We start from the raw sequence: 20,546 nt of genomic DNA, 5'->3' as shown, positions 1-20,546 counted from the left end.
GGTCTTTGCTGTAAGAGGTGCTAAGTAAAATCCTGTGGTCTTTGTTGTACGAGAGGTGGAGATGGTGGACTATTTTGGCCTTAAAATCTATATTTTGATTTATTTATTTGGGGTAATTTTTATTCTGTCTTTTAGTAAATGATCAGACCTTGTAACTATTAGAGTTTTGTATGTGAACATATTCTGTGACCTGCCTAGAAGTGGCTTAATGCTGTTATTTGATTGTTCTCTGGTATATGTTACTTAACTGGTCTCAGTGACATGGGCTGGCTTATATTCTCTTGCTACATTTACAAAGAGTTTAGCAGCTAAGGGTCATGTGAAATGGAGCAATATAACTATTCATGCGAGTGCTGGCTTGTGTTTATGTTCTTGAAGACAACACACTTGCATAAATGCTAGATTAAAAAAAATTTAAAGTATCACAAATCTTATCACGTATCATAGATTACAGTAAAATACATATATGTGGGAAATTATCTCTTTATATCTCCTATTTGAAGCTAAATCAGACCCACGTGTCTGTTTTCCTTTAAAAACTGTCTAGCAAAATGTACAAGATGGATTTTAATATTGTGGTATTACTTCTAGGTGATCTGTTAGTATAGCCAGCTGTTTAGTTTGGTCCATCTAAATTAGCTTTCTGTGAAATAGTAATAAGGTCAAATATTCTCCTTTATTTTTAGCCTCTTCTCCTGTAGAAACAAGGCTGATGAGGTCACACTGTGCACTTGTGTAGATGGACACACATCCCTTCATCTCGCCTCGGTATCTTTTGAACCTATTGCTGATGACATTTTTTGGCATAGTGGAGGTCTCAGAATTCAGATCCCACAAGTTTTGTGAAAATAAGGAACTGAATACAGGTGGAAGCACCTAAAGGTGCCCTGACAGAGGGAAAGGTTGAAGCATGAAATAATCATATTAGTTGCCTGGGAATCCTAGTGATGGGAAAAGAGAGGCTTTAAACAAATGTCCCAACTGTGGGAAATGCTTCCTTCAAAGCTTTCACCTTTCTAGGCACCAAAGTCAACCAACCAGAAGGTATAAATCTGTGGGAGATGAGGCTTAATTAATTCTGTTGTTCATGGGAGTACTTGTTCCTTAGATATTTAATAATAATAATATCAGTAGCACAAATGTTTCCATGCAGTATATTTTTGTATATTTAATATTTAAGGTAAACATGCAGGGATATTCTTCTGACAATCCTGATTTTCAGAAACATTTTTTTTTGTTTTCACTCTGAACATTATTTAAGTGTTTACAGAGCACCTTCTCTCCCTATTAGGACAAACTGAGCAGTTCCTTCCCCCTACTTCTAAAGCGACAGATAGTGTGAATGCATTCCAGCCATGTTTTGCATGTGGTTCTGGATTGCAACTAGCCAGAAATGCTGGAGAATTCACGGCACTGTGACTGTGCTCCAAGGGAGTTAACTGGTAAGAAAACAAGGTTGGTACAGTATGCTTACTGAATATGGAAATAATAATAATTATTAAGCTAACCAACAAGAAATGTATTCTTAATAAAATGTGTGGGTTTTTTCAGTGTAATCATATGACTGTATAATACAAAAATTGCTTTGAGAGTAGGTCAAAGATTACGCATAGCAGAGACTTGTGTGATTGGTTATGAACAAGCGAAATAGGGTAAACTTTTGACCCGGCAGCAGCAAATGGAACTGTGTAAAGCACCTACAGATGGCAGGATTTAACATATAGTCGTCTCTCGCCCTTTCACAGCAATTACTATCATATTACAGCAGGCACTGAGGGGAAGGCGCTCTGCAACTCTAATACAGTGCGTCTTTGAAAGTTTTGAATATGCAGTTGCGTTTCATTTTTGTAGGGCCATCAATTAGCTTAGCAAGAAGAATTCCACTTTTGTTGCTTATGTTTGACTCGACGAGTTCCTGACCAGTGTGCCAAGTCCATTTGGAACAAAAAAATCATTTGAACGGTCTGAGTAATTTTGATAGTTTGGGTTGCAGTATAGATTTATTGCTAAGGTAGAAAGACTCAGTGAAAGTTTTATGCTGTTGTGCTGGTGGTGTGGGCTTGAAGGGATGAGGAGAATGTGGTTCCGGAGGGATGTCTGGGAAACAAGGCCCCCAGCCACCTCCTTAGATCCTTGTGTAGATGCATGCATCTTCCTGGTTGAGTTTTAAGTTTGCAAAACTAAAACTTCAAAAAGACCAATTGATAAACTCTTATTTGACAATATTATGGCATTTAGATAATTCAGTGGCTTTTGGGTTTGTTTGTACCTATGAAGTACATGGCAAATTAGCAAAAGTGTCTTTTGAGTTAGAAACCGATGATTGCCATTTTCCTTTAAATTTTGTCACTTACAAAATCGGAAGCCCAGTTGCACTTTTGGCACAGACTGATAGTTCTGAAGTCATCTGAGCGTATTTTATGCAATTCACTGCCTTTTGGGTGTTTGTGTGTCTTGTGTTATATATGTGTGCAGACTTCTCCCACAATTGTTTTGGGGGTTTTTTTATTGTGCTTTGACGTATAGGCATTTGGGGAGAGTCTGAATTATAGAAGGCATGCTTCCTTCTAGTTGTGATCCAGCCACTATCTCCCTTTCTGTCTCTGCGTTGCCTGCTGGCCTGTAATCTGATGCGTGTGCCAGATGTGGGGAGGTGGAGCAGAAGCAATCCAAGCTTTTTAGACCGTTTCATGGAGGGGGTTATTTTATTATATTTGTGGTTCACAAAAATTTTCCTTTGGTTTTTCCGAATGAATTCTATGGAGAGTAGAAATTGCAAGCATATGGTGTAGTAAGCTAAATAAGATACTGGAAAAGTGCTCTTTGGAGGAAGGGAGAAATTTCAGATACTGATAAAGTAAAGGGTGGGTGGGTGTTTTTTTTTTTCTTTTAAATCATGCTGAAGCTTGCACTGTACATCGGCTGCTGGGTTTAATTCCATTTCTTTTTGCAGACAAATTGTGTTCATTTTAGCCATGCCTGTACCTGCAGCAAAGAGGTGCTGCTGCAAGCTTTAAGGCACTGAAACGGCTCAATGACTGCTACTACATGAGTTTGATCTGGTCACACAAGATTTTGAACCTTTCCTGGTTGTTAAAATGCAGTGAAATGAAAACTACTCTCCTTAAATGCCAAACAGCACACACTAAGGTAGATTAATTCCTTCTACACTTTTATAACCCATGTCACACACACATTAAAAAAAAACCCACCAAAACAAACTTTAAGTCAGTTAAAAATCCAACCCCTGCATTCCCCTCGTTTACTGATGAGCAGCTTTCAGATGGCCAGGTTTGAGCTGCACTCAAAATTTGCCTGGACCTGTTGACCTCCCAGCTCTTCAGAGGAGGCTCAGGAGCCGCAGTATTGCCCTATGCTCCCTGCTGAGTCTGGGCTGTGGGCATGACAGTGGCCTCTGCCAGAGATAGTGGGTTGGCAGGGTTACCCCACAGACCTCGTTGAAACATAGTTGAGTAACCTTAATCTAAGGGTAGTAGCATAATTTTTCAGTGTGAAGTGGTTGTCTGTTGTATTCATGACTTTAATGAGTTGGGGTTTGTTCGCATGACGGCTATTTCACCTGAAAACAGGGGCAAGTTATTGTCAGCTTTCTATCTCATAAGTACCAGCTTCATAGAGGTATTCTGGATTTGTTGCACTTGAAAAATGCAAAACCCAAAAACAACTCTATAGAAAAAAAAGTTATTATATGGAGTAGAAAGGGAAATGAATTAAAGAGGCAGGTTTCATATTTGGGAAAGAAAGTGATTTTCAGAATCACAGAATACTCTGAGTTTTGTCTAGTTATGTTCTTTTTTAAGTACAAAAAGGTATTGAAATGACCTGATAGGTCTTGAAATGTTATTGAAATGTTAATATTGAAACATTATTGAAATATAATGGGATTATTCTCACAGTTTCACTGATTAAAATGGAAATGTAATTGAAGGATGTGCACTTTTCACAGGTATTTTTTATTTGTGTTTTTGTACTCCAGTACCTCAAATATCTCCAGCAATTGTAGTTAATTGATAACTAATTAATTACCCTGATAAATACCCTGAATTCTGCTTTAAAATATGACACATATTAAGACATCAACCAATCTGAGCAATATATTAAACCTTTAACAGTGATATGTCCTTTATAGTGCCTTCATATTCTTCTTTTAATTTTGATCATTATTTCTTGCCACCATATAACAGAGATGTTCATATTTCCTAATCATTGCTGGAAATAAAATAGTTAAAATTACTCTCCTAGTATCATTCAAAGCTAAGTATGAAGGTTTCCATTATGAGTGGCACAAAAAGTTCTTATCTACCCTTTGGTAAGTAGGTGAAATGCCTGTGTGCAATACATGTAAACTTAGTTTCCTTTTAGTGTTATCTAAATACCTAATTTAGTTTTCCTTTGTATGTGCTCTGAAAGAGTAACTGACAAAAACTGTGATTTCTTAGACCACACCTTGCATACAGATTCAAGTGAAGTGTGATGGGCTTTTTCTGCTCCCAGAAGACAACTTTCCAAACCTGGTGGAATCTTTTCTTATTGTCCCATATTGAGGCATTTCTGACCTGTGTCAGAACCTGGCCTGACTTGATTTTGAAGTTAGTGTGGTGAGAGGGCACCATCATCGCCCTACCAGTAATATTTAGGTTACTACAAGTGAATTATCACCACAAGAGTATTCATTCTGGATATTGAGAATTTTTTAAGTTGTCAATCAACCATTGCATAATCATTACAAATAAATTAATACATAAATTATTGTATATAGTGTAGCACAGTTATTTTCACGCTGCTCACCAAGCTAAGTGCTGGCTGTACAATTGGAGGATAAAAGTACTAATCTGCCCATACAGATCCAGCTAAAAGAACTGTTTTTCTTGATACATTTAAGTTGCTAGTGGAAGAGTAGACAAGGAGTAGATTTAGAGTTTGGGGTTTTGGTTTTGGTTCAGGTTTTTTTGTTGTTGGTGGTGGTTTTCGTTTTTTTGGTTTTGGTGTGGTTTTTTTTCCCTTTACATAGAGCATCAAAATTAAAATATGAAATATTTATTCCGAGAAAGTGTTGAATTTGACTCTCTTCATTTGTAAATGAGTAAGGAACTCCACAGGTCTCCATTCCTGAGGTATGTGATCTTCTGAGAGAGATTTTCTCTTTTCCCCACCTAAGCTGTGAAGATCACTGGCCTTGCACAATGTATGTGACATAACAAATACCTTCAAAATGAAAGAAGTAACTAGATACATTTGTTTTCCATAAGTCATGGAAGTTAGGTCAATATATGTCTTTAGTAAAAGGAGGGGAGGCAGGAATATGACGTTTGTGCCCCTCTTGGCTCAGGGGGCAGTTTTGACCTCCTGACAGTCAGTCCCGAGGAGCAGTAGGATCACTGGTAGGGTGCAGATTAGTGAAAGCTGATTGGCACCAAGCACCAACCCTTCCCATGTTTGTAGACGTGACCACTTACAGCTAATAAGCTTATAATAATTTCTGCTTAAGCACAGGTGGTGAAAGTAGCAGCGAAAAAAAAAAGGTAAGGAGCTTAAATACGGAGAAGGTATGGGGCGAAGGGTGACGAAACACGTGCTGTGTGTGGTAATTGCCCCTTACCTTTGGCACGGTGGCTTGTGTTTATTATCCTGGTCCTCAATGCTGATACTCCTGTTTACATGACAAATGTAGGGTAGCAAAATCGGAGACTGAACTCCAAAAAGAAGCATTACTTATGTCTCTGTTATATTCAAATATTTTTGCAGTTAAGCATAAATATCAAGACTTCAGAAGGTGTCTTGTAGATCTTGTGCAGGAAATTTTTGATGACATGCGGGCATTTCGTTTTACTGTCTGAAGGACTTAATTTGTGCAGAGGAATATTTTTTTTTTGGCCTTCGGAATGATTTTGCTTTTGAAAGCTTAAAAAATTCTCCTCTCTAAACCAGATTGCTTTGCTGTAGATGACTTGATTGGAAAATAGCATGTGCCTCCCTGCCTCCTTTGCATTTGGTACCTAAATGGAGTAAATTCAGCTTGAAGAGGCTTGGGAAGAAGAGAAGGATTTAAAAGTATTCCCCTTTAATTAATCTCAGGAAAATTCTGGCAAATCTGTCATTTCTTAGTGCATGCTGTATGTCTTTAAACTGCATTCTGATTGCATAGACAAGTCAGGTTGGGGATCGTCCCCCCAACAATACTTTGGTATGTCAGTAATAAGGTTTTGGGTTTACCTCATTTTAGTATCTGATGAATAAGGACATGTGTGTTTTTTGTGACTTCTTTTTTCTTTTTAAAACCTAGTTTTCTGTAAAGCAAACATTTCAGGGGTGTTGTTAGTTAAATCTAGCTTTGAAATGCTGACCTTTTATGAAATAGTGTTTCACTACCAATTGTTATAAGCCAGTGGTGATAATTTCTTCCTGCTGTAAAGTAAAAGTCTTTAAACATCATGTTATTTGAACAGAGTAATCTCCCTCTGTGGCAGATTATAGTAGCTTCTTTATTTGGGGAAAAAGAAACAAACATAAGCAAAACGAAGAAACAACCCAAGGCTTGTATCTTTGTTATCTTGGCTAACCCATAAGGACCTTGGCTACTACTACTCCTGCACTTCAGAGGGACCTTGGCTACTACTACTCCTGCACTTCAGAGAGCAGCTGAACAGATAATTTATGCAGGTTATATGCAAGGACTCCATCCTGAATAGTAAGAACATTCTGATCTTAATTCAAGAAAGCATTTACACATAATCTTTACAGTTAAGGCCATGAATGGAGCTCTGTACTTAATGTTAGGTAAGACAGTTCAGAGAATTGCAAGACTAAGTATTTAATCCAAAGCATTATGGCTGTGGTGTTAACTAACAAATAAACTGTCTTCCCAGTCCTACATTCTCCTAAATGTTCTTATATTTACATATCAGTTTGGGATTGTTGATGAAACGGTTTTCTATACAAAGCTTTTTGCACATTTATTTTTTATTTAAAGTATTTTTCAGAATTTAAAGTGAAGTATTAACACCAGGGGAAACACCACTTTTTTTAGCCCATGAAAATAAAAAAATTGTATCTCCTAGAATTTTTAATGTGGCTCAGTTCTGGTTTACATAACTTTAATCCTGTTAGTGTATCTTCTTCTGGTAAAGTTGTGTCCAAGAACATCTCATTGTGGAAGAGGACAGCTTTGTTTTGATTCCTGTTTAGCAGATCGTGACAGCTCTGCCTGTAGATCCAGTTCCCTTTCCAGAGTGATTGCAAAAGATTATTCTGGAGAATTTCTGTGCTGTCCTGCTACCGCATACCTAGAGTTAGTAATTTTTTCTCCTTTCTCTCCCAGGAATATGTTTAGACTTCTGTATTTTTAAAGAGCTAACATCCATCATGCTTTCTCGTGGGTACCATTGAATTTTAAGACAGTACCTGCCTGTTTTAGTAGTATGACTGTAAGTTGCAACCTGATTCAAAAAGGCAGCATGCCTGATACTACTCGCTTAAATACACGTGGCTTACTAAATGACCTTGAATAGGTTATTTCATATCTCTGTTCATCCTGAGATCTATAAACTTCAACTAATAAAACATATATCTACCTTTGCAAAAGCTCTTTGAAATCCATGAGTAAAAGGTATCCACTAAGGTCAAAATATGAATTATTTATTGCTACATGACATGCACAGCATGCAGACTGTAAGGTTATAGATATCTTGTCTGTTCCTTTTTCCCCTGAGAATAAAAGTCATGCCTTCAGAGCTCTACTTAAAAAAGAAGTATTCATTGTATGAAGTCTAATGTAATTTTATGTATATGAGTGTGTGATAATACTGAAACTTTGGTAAATTCAAGGAATTGGTTTCAAGTGTCAATATCCAGCTTCCTATGACAAGTGCATATGCAGTTTTCAAAATAATAAGCATTTTTAAAGTAAAGAATGAGTATGAGAGGACCAAAAAGAATAGTCAGAGATGGGGCAAAGATTGAGTTTTGAAGTAAGCAAATCAGAATTTCGTGGTATCAAAATTGTGGTAGAGTTACTACAGAGTAACAGATTACTTGACTTCCAATTGATTGCTAATACTTGTAGCCATTATCTGTTTTCTAATATTTGACATGCCAGCAGTATAATTTAAAGAAACTGATTTGTCTTTTAGTATGTTTGCTGGGATTTGTTGTAGGCGCTACTTGTCATCAAAAAAGTTGCGTTCTCTGCTTACTGTTTACATTATTTATTTTATTAATTTAGGTATGTGTGTCTATATACATGGCTTATCTTGAATATGTATATAGGTAGATACAGATATAAAACATACAGAAAGCAAGAATAGGTATATACAGGTCAGTTTGGGCTTTACTCTTCAACGTGAACATTCTCAATTGTACTTGGAAATCAGAAGGCAACTAGCACAGATTTTGAAGGACTGCTATGCAAGTCCTTGCAGACATATGCTCCTAATAATTGGATTTCTCTGCATCAGTTTTGGCCTCTGAAAGAGTGTAAGGAATGGTCTTCAGCAGAGCACACTTCAATTACCTAGCAATGAGATCTGTGACATTAGTGTAAATCTGAAGTGCTCGGCCTTTAATTCAAGTCTAAATATTACGTCACATTTGTATCCAGCTGAATCCAAAAGAGCCTTTAACTATTTGGGATAGACCCAGACTCTTTTTGTACTGACAACAGATGCAAGAGGGTTCTTGCACAGATTTTAAAACTTCTCTGGGGATAACAGATTCCTGGTTAGGTTTGGTTCTCTACTATTAGGTTTGGTTCTGCACTATTGGACGAAGGGCACTTTTACAGCTGAAGTCATGTCCAGTTGAAAAGACTGGGGAGATGTTACTAGAAAACAAATTGTGATAGAGAAGGGAAGTAGTGGTATGCCCAAGTTAGACTTGATTTTTCAGAAATTTGTTCAAAGAAAAATTAGCTCTGCATGTCAATGCATTTGGTTTAGAATACTGTAATTCAAGACCATATAAAAGTGACTTGTTAAAAGGAGCCATCTGCTTGGAAATATTTCCCTTTATGTTGCTTTCCATTTTGGTCCTCTTCCATTACACTTTAGGCATTGTTTTACATGTTCTTTGTATTTTTTGGATACTGTTATCTAGCCTTCTTCACAACTGTAGAATCTGAGGTCTTGTCTTATTTTTCTTATCTATCCACTGCTCTGACTCTAAGAATGGCTGAGGTACTGCAGGCTGTATATTAATAAAGGTAATTCATCTATATAAATTTACATATAGCAGAGATATTAAATGACTGTGATGTATTAAAGGTTGCAGGGATTCTGTGTCATGGAAGCTTCCTAAGTACCTAAACCCTAAATGGCTACTTTACCACTTCCTCTTCTTTCTCCATGTCCTTCTCAGTAATCTCCATTGCAAATACAAATGTTAGTGTCAATGTTATGTGGGGGGATACCTAGCTCAATATTTCCTTTGCTTTTTTTTTCCCCTTGTATTATGCTATATTTAAAGTCATAAAATAATATTGCAACCACGGTTGTTTTTTGGGGGTTTTTTAAACCCTGCTTTAGTAGAGAAGAACAGCATTGCAGCCAGGACTGTAATCTCGTATTGTCTGGTTCTCTAAAGCTGAGGCATTTTAACTGACCCTATTACTTAATTCCCATCACTCATTACTTCCATTGAGGGCTCTCCACTGTTGACCCTCTCAAAAAGTGTTCTTACATGTGCCCCTCAGTGCCAACTGTACATTCCTATATATAGTATTGTACAGCCAGCATATTCAGAATTGCATTAAATCAAAGTCTCCAGGCAGCAGGTAATTTAAGAAATTGCATCACTCTTGGCTGATAGGGACATAGATTTGCCATTCTTTATAGGTTTCTTTTCATAGTTTTTAAAATTTATTTTACTTTAGATATCTTTTTTATCTGGAAGGGCTTATGTTTCTGGATGGTCATCACCGTATGTTGCACCCCCTCCCATGTAAAATGAAAAAAAAATGGAAAAGTTGGGGTTTTTTTCCAAAAGCCTTTCAAGGAAAAAGAATTCCTTCAGCAACCCACTAATACCTTAACTTTCTTTGAACAGTAACATCAGCAAGCACATGCATTGTCAAATATGCTTATCAAGAGAATCACTGCAGTTTGAGAACAAAGCTCCCTTTAGTATTAACTAGTGGCCTCGATTCACTTAAATTATATTGTATCCACCCCTGTTAGGCTGTCTGGGAGAAAAGTGATTGTCACTGAACCTTGGCTGTGCTAAGTTAAAACCATTTTCAGAAATATGGCTGGCTATCAGAGCGTCTGTTTAGCTATTCCAAAACAACAGTATCTAAACCCCACCACTCCCATAGAATCACAGAATAGTTTTGGTTGGAAGGGACCTTACAGATCATCTCTTTCCAACCCCCCTGCATGGACAGGACCACCTTCCACTAGACCAGATTGCTCAAAAGCCCCATCCAACCTGGCCTTGGACACTTCCAGGGATGGGGCATCCACAACCTCTCTGGGCCATTCCCTCTTGTCCTGTCAGTATATACCCTTGTAAAGAGTCTCTCCTCAACTTTCCAGTAAGCCCCCTTTAGGTACCTGAAGGTTCTGAAAGGCCTTCCTGGAGCCTTCTCTTCTCCAGACTGATAACCCCAACTCTCTCAGTGTGTCTTTAGAGGAGAGGTGCTCCAGGCCTCTGATCATCTTTGTGTCCCTCCTCTGGACTCACTCCATCAGGTCCATGTCCTTCCTGTGTTGAAGGCTGCAGACCCTGATGCAGCACTCCAGGTGGGGTCTCAGGAGTGCAGGGTAGAAGGGAAGAATCAGCTCTCCTGACCTGCTGGTCACATATGCAATAAAGAGAAAATCAGCCTTCCAGTGTCCATGACCCTACAAGGCTTTATCAGTCCAAATTAACACTGAAATGTCATCTGTAAATCCATAGATACAAATGCACATCATAGAACAAAGTCACAAGATGATATGATCTTGAAATATTTCTCAGCAAGTAAGACTGGATTGCCTTTGGACAACAGTAGTGGCCATATACTTGCAGTTTAAGGTGGTCCTGTGGGACATCCTGCTTCTCAGGTGGAGGTCTAGTTTGGAAACAGAGCACATCAGTTCTCTCACAGTCACTTTGGTTGTCTGTTGGCATGTGGTCGAATTTCTGACTTTTGAAAGTAAAGTATGACTTTATGTCCAGATTATTTCACAGATCATCTCTGTCTTCTTTTGCCGTACTGATGTTAAAATTGCCAGCAAAATGTTCTCTTTGAGGCCTTTTTGTCTTAATGCGTTACATGCCCTGCCTATTTTCTCTATATTTTTGGGGAAGAAATTACACAGCAGAAAGGACAGTTGATTTCAGGGACTTGGCTGATTACTTCTTAAAAGGATATTTACTTCACTCAAGGTAAATGGCTTATACAGTGTTATTTATTATTATATTATTAACTTGAAGCTTGGAAAATGTAGGTTCTTAAGAACCTGGGGGAGGCAATTTGCAAAAATCTAAATAACTCATAAATCTTGTATTAAGGGTTATTTGCTAATGGTTTTAAGAAATAGTTCTGTGAACTGTCAAGTACTACTGTTTCAAGATGAGAGTTGTGACAGCCATGTTTTTGAAAGATAAAGATGGGAATCTCTTTGCCAAAAGAAAAGGAATGAAATAGCCACATATTCTTCCAAACTTGACTTTTCTCCCCATTTAACTGACCTTGTATCTTCTTGTGCTTCAGTATAACATGCTCAAGTGCAGTCTTTAAGAAAACGAAAAGCACCACTCATATTGTTGATATTTTTGTTAGATTAAAGTAATATTTTTGAGATGGCTTTTGTGGAAAATATAAAGTTTGCAAACATGGTGTGGGTCATTTTTACATTAAGGGAAGACCTGTCAGACCTGCTATTTGCAGGTGTGTAGGAGTTCTCAGGATGGGACAGGATTTGCTCTATGTTCTGTGTATTTCACATTAAAATGATTGAGCTGTATTCTGTTTCTGAACTTTTCCCTTCAGTCATACATATGCACCTACTTTGCCGTTCATTTTAGGAAAAAACTAGAACAAACTGAAGTTGTAAAATAGATTTCCATTTTGGAATTCAGTGTGTTGAACTTTTTAAGGGTTAGCAGTAGACCCAAGTCCTGACATGTTTTGTCTTATCATAGACTTAAATATTCAACACTAACCACGCTGGGGCTTATTTGAGATTATGTAGCGGTTCTGCTCAGAATTAGGTCTCTGTCAGAATGTGATGTCTTGTTTCTACTGCAATATTTACCTGCATACCTGAAATTTATTGTTTATTTAAATGAAATTAGTGTTATCTTTCATGTTTTATGGCTGCCATTTGTTATTACTGCCACCTGTAGCAAACCTGCACTTTTGTCTGATGAGAAGTGAGCAAGTCTGGCTTCTGTTGAACACTGTCATTATGTTAAATATTCCTTAATAGCATACATTCAGTAATTGCTGTTGAATTATCACAAAGGAGTTTTTCCCCTGTTTTATTCTCACAAGTGAAATTTGAAGTTGTTGAATTTTCGGAATACTTCAGTTAAATCCCAATTTTGTCACAGCTACATCATTATAAAAAGGAGCACAGACCAATTGTCCTAAAGCTGATTTTTATTTCATAGCGGAGCATGTAATTGTTTTATTGCAAGACAAATTCCAAATTAATTCCAATGGCTTCTACTTTTCCTTTCACTTTTTGTTTTACTTGATAGGCTGCAGTCTCTGGCTTTTGGTTTTCTCATCAAACAGTGACAGCCTTTGCAGGAGTACTTATGCTTGGGCTCAGTTAAACAGGGCTTTTTTCACGGTTCTGTCTAATACTGATAGAAACTACCACTTGAAAACTCCTAATAGAAAACCTGACTTTCTTCAGTTTCTCCTCTGTACCTCATATCATCCATTGATATTTGGGTGTTTCATAAGAACAAAATTTGGAACATGACCATGTGTACCACACTGTGAATGGTTAAGGCCAGAGGTCAGTACTTAGTGTTTGCTGTTCATTGCCATTTACCAGTCAGCATTTGCACTGACTTAATGCTGCTTCAGGTGCTTTTCAGATTTGAGTGGATGATGCAACCTTAAATTAGCTTATTATTTATTCTCAAATTTTTAAAGAGCAACTGTCTCTGTGTTCCAGTTTCTCACATGTGATGCTAGTTGTAATCAGTAGCATTTCCTGTCTTCAGTGAGGTCTTTTGGCAGGCTCTGAAAGCCCAGAATTTCAGGATCTGCAAGATACAGTCTCTTGTGTATTTCCTCCTTGCTGCTGGTGGGAACCAGCTTTTCAAATGCAAGACAATGTCTGCAAGCCACTAGCAATTAGAAGACAACTGCTGAACATTGACAAGACCTGAGATCTTTATGACTTCCTAGGAAATGTTAGCTTTCTCTTCAAAACGAGGTCTAGGTGCAGAGACCCTCATATTCATCACCAGGTATGCCAGAGTGATTTGCTATATCCTGAATTAAAGGTGGATACTAGAGGTCCCATTTGCACTAAACACATCTGCAACTTTGTTTCAAGGAAAACAATAGGCAAATTATCAAATCTTCCTGAGTTCACACAGTGTTGCTGTTACAGCCAGATGGGGCATTACACTGTGCCGCCCTGCCTGGTTGTCAGAAACCTTGAATTTACCAAATTATTTCTTTAATCCTCTACCTCGATTGAGTCATGGTGTCGTTTAGAAATATTTTATTTATAGATAAAACTACATGATAGAAAACCTACCTTATCCTTGGATGAATGAGTGTGATTTTGTTCTTCTATTAATAATAAACAATTTCTTGTCTAACTTTTGTCTAGTTTAAACTGTTGTCTAATTCAAATCTCAGCCATTGAATCTTGCCAGCTGTTGGTCCACACATTTCAGGAACCTTTTATTATTAGAAGTCTTTTCCCATATGAGTATTTCTGTTCTGAGTTGAGGTAAAATAATGAGTTTGAGCTGATTTTAAAAATATATTCACTGGAAGGCACATTCAGTAGAGCTGAAAGTAATTTATTTTTAAAAAATCCTGGATTCTTCATAATTTAGCTACATGCTATTAAAAACGCATGGTAGCACTCAATGTTATTATATTTATGTAATGTATTGTGTTAATACAACATTTATTTTCAGTGCTGTAGTATTTCCAGTTTGGTTCTGGTTTTCTCTGCTTGCTCAACTTCCTGCACTGAGTTCCTCTCATGGTCTGTCAGCATGGAGGGAAGCAACTCACTGTCTTGAACTTGTCTCTCTGTGGGTTAAGGCCCATTTCCACCAGAGAGCATCTCTCTGTGTATAATCCCTAGAGAGCACCAGCAAGCACCCTGCACCAGAGGCTCTGAGCAGGGAACATTACCCTTTTTTAGGTTCCAGGAAGAGAAAGACCTGAGCCAGGAGCTGACCATTTCCAGATTGCAATGAAGGAACCCCTTTTTCTTATCTTGTATCCCTTCTTAATGAAAGGCAAAGGAGTGCAGCAGTAGAGATTAAAAACAAACAAACAAACAAAAACAAACAACCCCCCCAATAAAAACCCAAAACACCAAACAAGAAAACCTCTTCAACCATTACTCAAAAATCTCCATTGACCATAATCATCAAACTTGTCCTTAAAAAAAAAAAGAGAACACAATTGTCAGTGGACATGCCCATACAGAACTTAATTGCTATATATAGCACACACCTCAGTATTGAATTATCCAGTCAGGTATTGCAGAAACTTGCACACAGAATGCTCTGAGTGCATGACTGAGTGCACACTTATGAAGTTATGAGAGCCTTGGTGAGCTGTCTCCAAGAAGCGTGGACATTTCCATACTACAAAGAGAAGTGAACACTAATATCTGAAAGGTTCAGAGAGGAAGGAGTGTCTTTTCATTGCCCTCGTATGGACAGAAGTCAAAAGGTATTTAGTACTGTAGGTATATGTACTGCTAATACAGAGACTGACTGTGAGAAATACCAAGTGCTACAAATACTGGTGGAAGTACATTTGATATGATTCCTGTGCCCCTCAAGAGGAGATGCAAAGGTCAGAAAAACTAGATTTATCTACATTATCCTATTTATTTTTCCTCAGCTAGTAAAAGGAAAAAATCCTAGTTTTCAAGTACTGATGAATTAGGAGTTCCTAAACTGATAAAAGGTTGATGTCATTGCCACATGCGTCAACAGGTTTCCAGTTTTGACATGAAAACCCCAATGTTTTTGTTAGTGTTCAGATAGAGGAGTTTAAAAACCCCCAAAAACTAATATTTGAGAACCATATGTTTTCTGCTACATTTATTGAAATATAACATATAAATCACTGTACTGTCTTTGTTCTTGACCTGAGCAGCAGTATCCTTATTGTGCATTTTGGCAGCCAGTCCTAATAGTTTCTGGTTGTTGTTCTCTGTGCTGGTGTGGGCTTTGCCCTTCCAGTCTTTCTCACAAAGAGTACTTAATGCTGCCTAGTCAGCTTTCCTAAAAGTCAGTGGCCTCTTGTCTTGAATAAAGCCTAGTGAGTCAGCTTTGTAATCTTTCAAACACAGTTTGAAGTGTCTTGCTATTTTGCCATGCAAACGAGGGCTGTCACTATGGCTGTCAATTAGGGTACCCCTTTGGGTGCTCCAAACTGAGAGGATTGAAGGGATTATGAGGGTGGAATTGGATCCTCCTGAATATGGTATAGAGGGTGAGAGAAATCATGTTCTGGGATTAAAAAGGTGTTTTGAGATCATTTTGCTTGTCCTTGCCTCAGATATGGGTATGTTAGAAGAAGAGCAAACAACACCAGATCGTGCTGTGGTATGTCCTGTCTCTGCCCAATTCACTCTTTCTCAAGAAAAAGAAAGAAAGAAAGAGAAAACACAAATGTAAGAAAACTGTGAAATGCATGCAATGAAAGCACTGTTCTGTTTATCAATTTTAATTATTTTATCATGTTAGAATATAAATTGTAAATGTTTTAGTGAAGGTGTAGCTTCCCTGTGTCTACTGTAATGCCACCTGTGGCTGGGCAAAAAAATAAAAGAAATATTAATGAAATATATTTCTTAGAGAAAACTTGAATGAACCTCTTCTGCTGCGTAAATCTGTGTCTTATTCTAACATGAAAAAATCTGTAGTGCCAGAATTGGTTTTGAAGGTCACCTGCTCATCCCCAAATTATGTCTATGATTCCTATGAAACTATTTGAAAGGAAACAACGACTCTGTCATTTCCATTGGAAGCATGTATTTTCAGCCTGATAAAACCAAAGAACCTTTCCTTCTTTGCTGTTGCATATTCTCTTATTTACATTCAGAGCAGTGTTTTCCATCAGGAATAATTTTTCACTCCGTTCTTCTTTACCTTTTTGTCTAGAATCAGTCTCTACACTGCAGTGGGATAGTCCCTCTTTTCCCTTAGCTTTATCTGTACACTGTTCTTCACTAAGCAATCCTTTTAACAACATCTGTGTACTTTTGCTCCTTTTTCAGCCTTCAACTCCTATTTTATAGCTACGATGACTCTTTTCTGTTACCTCCTTCTTATTTACACATAATTCTTTCCTTAACACTGTAATTATTGTGTTTGTGCTCACCATATTGTTTTGACTTTGAATTTATCATTTAATGATTCCTGTAAATATTAGCAGAACAGTTCTAGTTACGATACCTGAGTGGGATGCTCCCATTTTTTATGTTTTCCTTAGATTGGTAAGTGAACACAAGTGAAGTGTTTTGTGTGTGTGTCCTTGTGAAAGCTCATTTTTCTTCTGGTGCTTGTCTGTTAATATATTTTCTTGAATATCGGAGTTGCTCTCTGTAATCTTAAGTTTTTGTCGCATTTGTATCGTTTTCCAATTTCACCAACATGCTTGGTGCATCTTCTTCAGCTAAGGAATTCATATGAAAGATGCAAGTGACATAAAAGAAAGTTAAGATCGCAAAGCAGTTCTTGTTCTATTGGGCTTAGTTATGTATAGCTCCGAATGATGTTCATTCTGCTTACCCTGTATAATGCGGTGCTTTGAGATGGAAGGACATTCACAAAAAAGACCGGGAAAAATAAACCATGTCAATTTAGTGTGTATATGTTTTTCTGCTGAATATAGTCTCCTTATGGAACCAGATTATTTCCTCCTGGACTGAGGATCCTTCTCATAGATTTTCTCTAAAGCATGGAAAAGGGCAGAGTAGAAAAGAGGATTCATGCTGCTGCAGAAGGGGGCCCCATTCCACTTGCAGCTTCTCTGCTGCAGAAACATTGTGCCTCAGCTTTGATGGTAGCATTGGAGCAGGGTTTCCCCAGAGCCTTGGGCAGGGCTGCTTTCCTGAGTAGAGCTGTCCTTGGGGAGTGGTGTAAACAGAAGGGGTGACAGAGCAGCGTTGGCAAAGATGGTGTGTACAGGATAGTCACTATTTCCTCATGATTTCCATTTTATTTTCCTGTAAGTGCAACCACAGTCTTTACACAAATCTTTTCAGTTTCTGGAGAAACCATAAGTTTATGATCAGTGTTGTCTTAAAGAGGAATGATGTGGTGTAATGGGAAAAGATGGAAATAGAAGGAGAAAAGGAGATAATTCCGTTTCTTGATCACATTGGAAAGGAGCAGGTACAAAGCTGCAAAAGTTGTTCTGTGGGCTTGACAATTACTTAAAGGTGCTTCATCTACAGCTTGCTTAAACAGTTTGCGAATCCCAGCGATGAAATGTCTGGGTAAGGCTGCACTGATCTGTGCCCACCTGCACTGCCCAGTGCTGTCAGAGGCGGGCAGAGCTGGGGGTAATAAATTGGATATCTTAATGCTGTGTGCTAAGGTAACAGGGAAATGGTGTGCTAGTGCAGAAAAGGAAAGGCTTGTTCTTTGAATCTAAGAACTACTTCAGTGAAGGCAGGAGAGAGCAGTGTGGTTGTATGTGTACTTTACCTTTTACAAGCAGGAAACCTAAATACTGAGGTGCAGACCTTCCTGGGACTTGACATTCAGGAGAAAACTCTGAAGCTGAAGCTTTGGTAGATTTCCCCACTGGGCAGTGTATTTTAGAAATGCTTAAGATGTTTGTCATAGTACTGAGTTAAAGTAAGATAAATAATGTCATTTAAAAAAAAAAGAGAAAAAAAAAGAGAGAAACACTGATACTGGAGTTTGTAGTGTGAATCATTTATTATTCATGCTTTTTTGCATTTGGGGGAGAGTTGGGTGCTGGGAGGAGTTGAACCCTAGGGTGTTTCTGAGAGAAGAGTATTTATTATAGTAGAAGTAAAATTACGGGCAAAAAATTAAAGTATTCTGGGGTGAAAAGAATAATTTTAACATGCCAGATACTCAGTATTAAGCATGCTTAATATTCAGTTTAGTCTCATATGACATGTCTATGACCAGTGTGTGTGCCCCAACAAAGGCACCGCCTAAAAAATGTATTCGCTAATTGATTTTGGTGCAAGAAGTAGAGAGAGCCCATCTATGCCTCTTCTCCACCAACAGCACAATTTGCTTTTTGGTAGAAGAAGATGCAAAACGATTTCAAGTGTGCCAGGTTTGGGTTTCTCCGGGAGTCATACCCTTAACATCAGCAGAAGGGAGGGAGGGGAGTTACTCTGTTATCATCAAGCTCTGCTAATGTAGCCCGGGCGCCACGTGACTGCAGAAAAGGCTATTATCTCAATGAAAAGGAAACTGCTTTTTAGAGCAGCAACAGAACAGAAGCAGGAGGAATTTTCGAGTACTCCACCATGCTGGATTGTCAAAGGGGGATCTCTCTGATCAGCAGTTAGGGAAGGATTAGCGTGGCCAGTTTGTCAGCTGTCATTAGAAGCAGATGACAGAGATGATAAGCTGCTGTGTGCGCACGTCCTCACTCAGCATGTGCTTTGGTTTACATCAAGACATAACACTGGTTTGGGATAATGGAGAGCTGATATTTTTAAGGCTGTAAATTTACTGGTAATTGTATCTTCCCCCTCCTCCCATTTTTAATAAGAAGCCAGTGTAATGGATGGGGGATTTATCTACATCTTGATCTGAAGACGCAGAAAAACTAGTAAGATCTGCCTTCAACTGCAAAGGCTGGAAGACGACAAGGTGTGTTTCTGAAGTGCCGTGACTTCATTGTTAATGCTTTCTTTTTGCATGTATGTGTGCTCCCGTGTGTGCATCATAGGTGTCTGGATGTTGGGGGTGTAGGGGGCAAGGGGGATGTTGGTTTGGGGGATTGGGAGGAAGAGCTGATTTCTGTTTGAGTAAGAGAGTTTAAAGATAATGTTTCTAAATAACAAATGCAAAGAAATAATGTGAATTTTATTCTCCATTTTCTGTTGTTTCCCCCCATTTTAATGGCTACAGGTGTACTCGTGGTTGCCTGTGACAGTTTTATGGGTTTATGAGGCTAAATATATCTTAGTGCACAGGAAATATTTTTGTAAGCAAGTTTTCTGGCATTCAGAATAATACACAAACCCATCTGTATTTTCCCACTGTCAAGAGGAGGTGGAGCCTGAGAGTGTCTTTTTCATTGAAGTAATTACTATTCAATATTCAGTAATTTCTATGCACATGAAAAAGTACAGAGTACCGAGACATTTTTGGAATAAAGCTTTCTCTTTCTGACCAAGAGCTTGAGTAGGCAAAACACACGGAAATATTGGTAGCTCTTATATAACTTTCTCTATTCTCTAATCTTAATAGTTTTCTTTACAAGTACATGATCCTGTAAACAGAATGACATTCAGTTAATCTTCAGACCTCACATTTATCTCATGGTTATGCATGCTGATGTCATTAAATATCTTGGCAGTATTTACCTTTCTTTTAACCTTGGGAGGACAGCATTTAATATTGCAGATTAATTAACTAATAATATCCCCTAAAAATCGTTATAGGTAGTTACTCATAGTAAAGTGAATACAGTATGCTATCTCTCCTGCTTGGGAACTTATTGCAGGCTTGTTGACTTTACTTTCCTGTTGTACACAGCATTAAGCCCAGCATTGCTCTTTAGCTCACAGCAATAACACTAATCCTGGACCACAAAAAAAAAAAAGAAAAAAAAAAGATAAAGTTAAGTGTTTGTATTTCTTTAGGAGTGCTGATTATCACTTCTTTAGAATTTTGTCTTCAGAGTTAAGGGCAGGATTGAGGAGATGCATATAATCAGTCATTACTGCAGTGCACTAGCAGTTTGCTAGAAGTGTATTTTCCTGGATTCATATTGAAATAGTAGTGGTGACTATCATGCTTAGAATCCGTTTAATAATTAACTAAATACATACAGGAGATGCCTTAGTTTATTTTATTTAGGACTTTGAAAAACTCGTGCTACTTTGAGATAGGAGGGAGAAAGGAAAATATTATTGTTTTTCAAATTAATGTAGTTTGTGTTTGAAGAGACTTTATTTCATACTGTGAAGGCAGAGCCAGAAAGGTAAACAAAGTTAGCACTATTTATTTGCTTGTTCTCTTTTGTCTCAGTTTGATTATTTTAATTTCAATATACCAACATTTTGGTACAGAGGCCTGGGGCAGGGGTGCTGTTGAGTAGAGGCTTGAGAGCCTGTCACGTTCACGGCACCAAATGTCGAAACCACAAGAACAAT

General features: G+C 37.9%; 1 protein-coding gene across 9 annotated transcripts in view; it reads left to right on the top strand.

Annotated features, from left to right (window-relative positions):
• The window catches only part of NCOA2 (nuclear receptor coactivator 2), a 185,948-nt gene that overhangs the window by 74,839 nt on the left and 90,563 nt on the right, over window positions 1-20,546 (top strand). Inside the window, exon 1 of one of the 9 annotated variants that reach the window (XM_039379832.1) lies at window positions 18,708-19,035. The exons of the other annotated variants lie outside the window; for them this stretch is intronic. The gene's annotated coding sequence lies outside the window, so the exon portion shown is untranslated. Of the gene's footprint in view, window positions 1-18,707; window positions 19,036-20,546 lie in introns of those variants that run through there. 9 annotated transcript variants of the gene reach the window in all.

Source organism: Pipra filicauda, unplaced genomic scaffold (genome assembly GCF_003945595.2).
Source record: "Pipra filicauda isolate LSUMZ 115617 unplaced genomic scaffold, ASM394559v2 scaffold177_size2800117_pilon, whole genome shotgun sequence".
Lineage (NCBI taxonomy): Eukaryota > Metazoa > Chordata > Aves > Passeriformes > Pipridae > Pipra > Pipra filicauda.
This window is presented reverse-complemented; position numbering and strand designations above follow the sequence as displayed.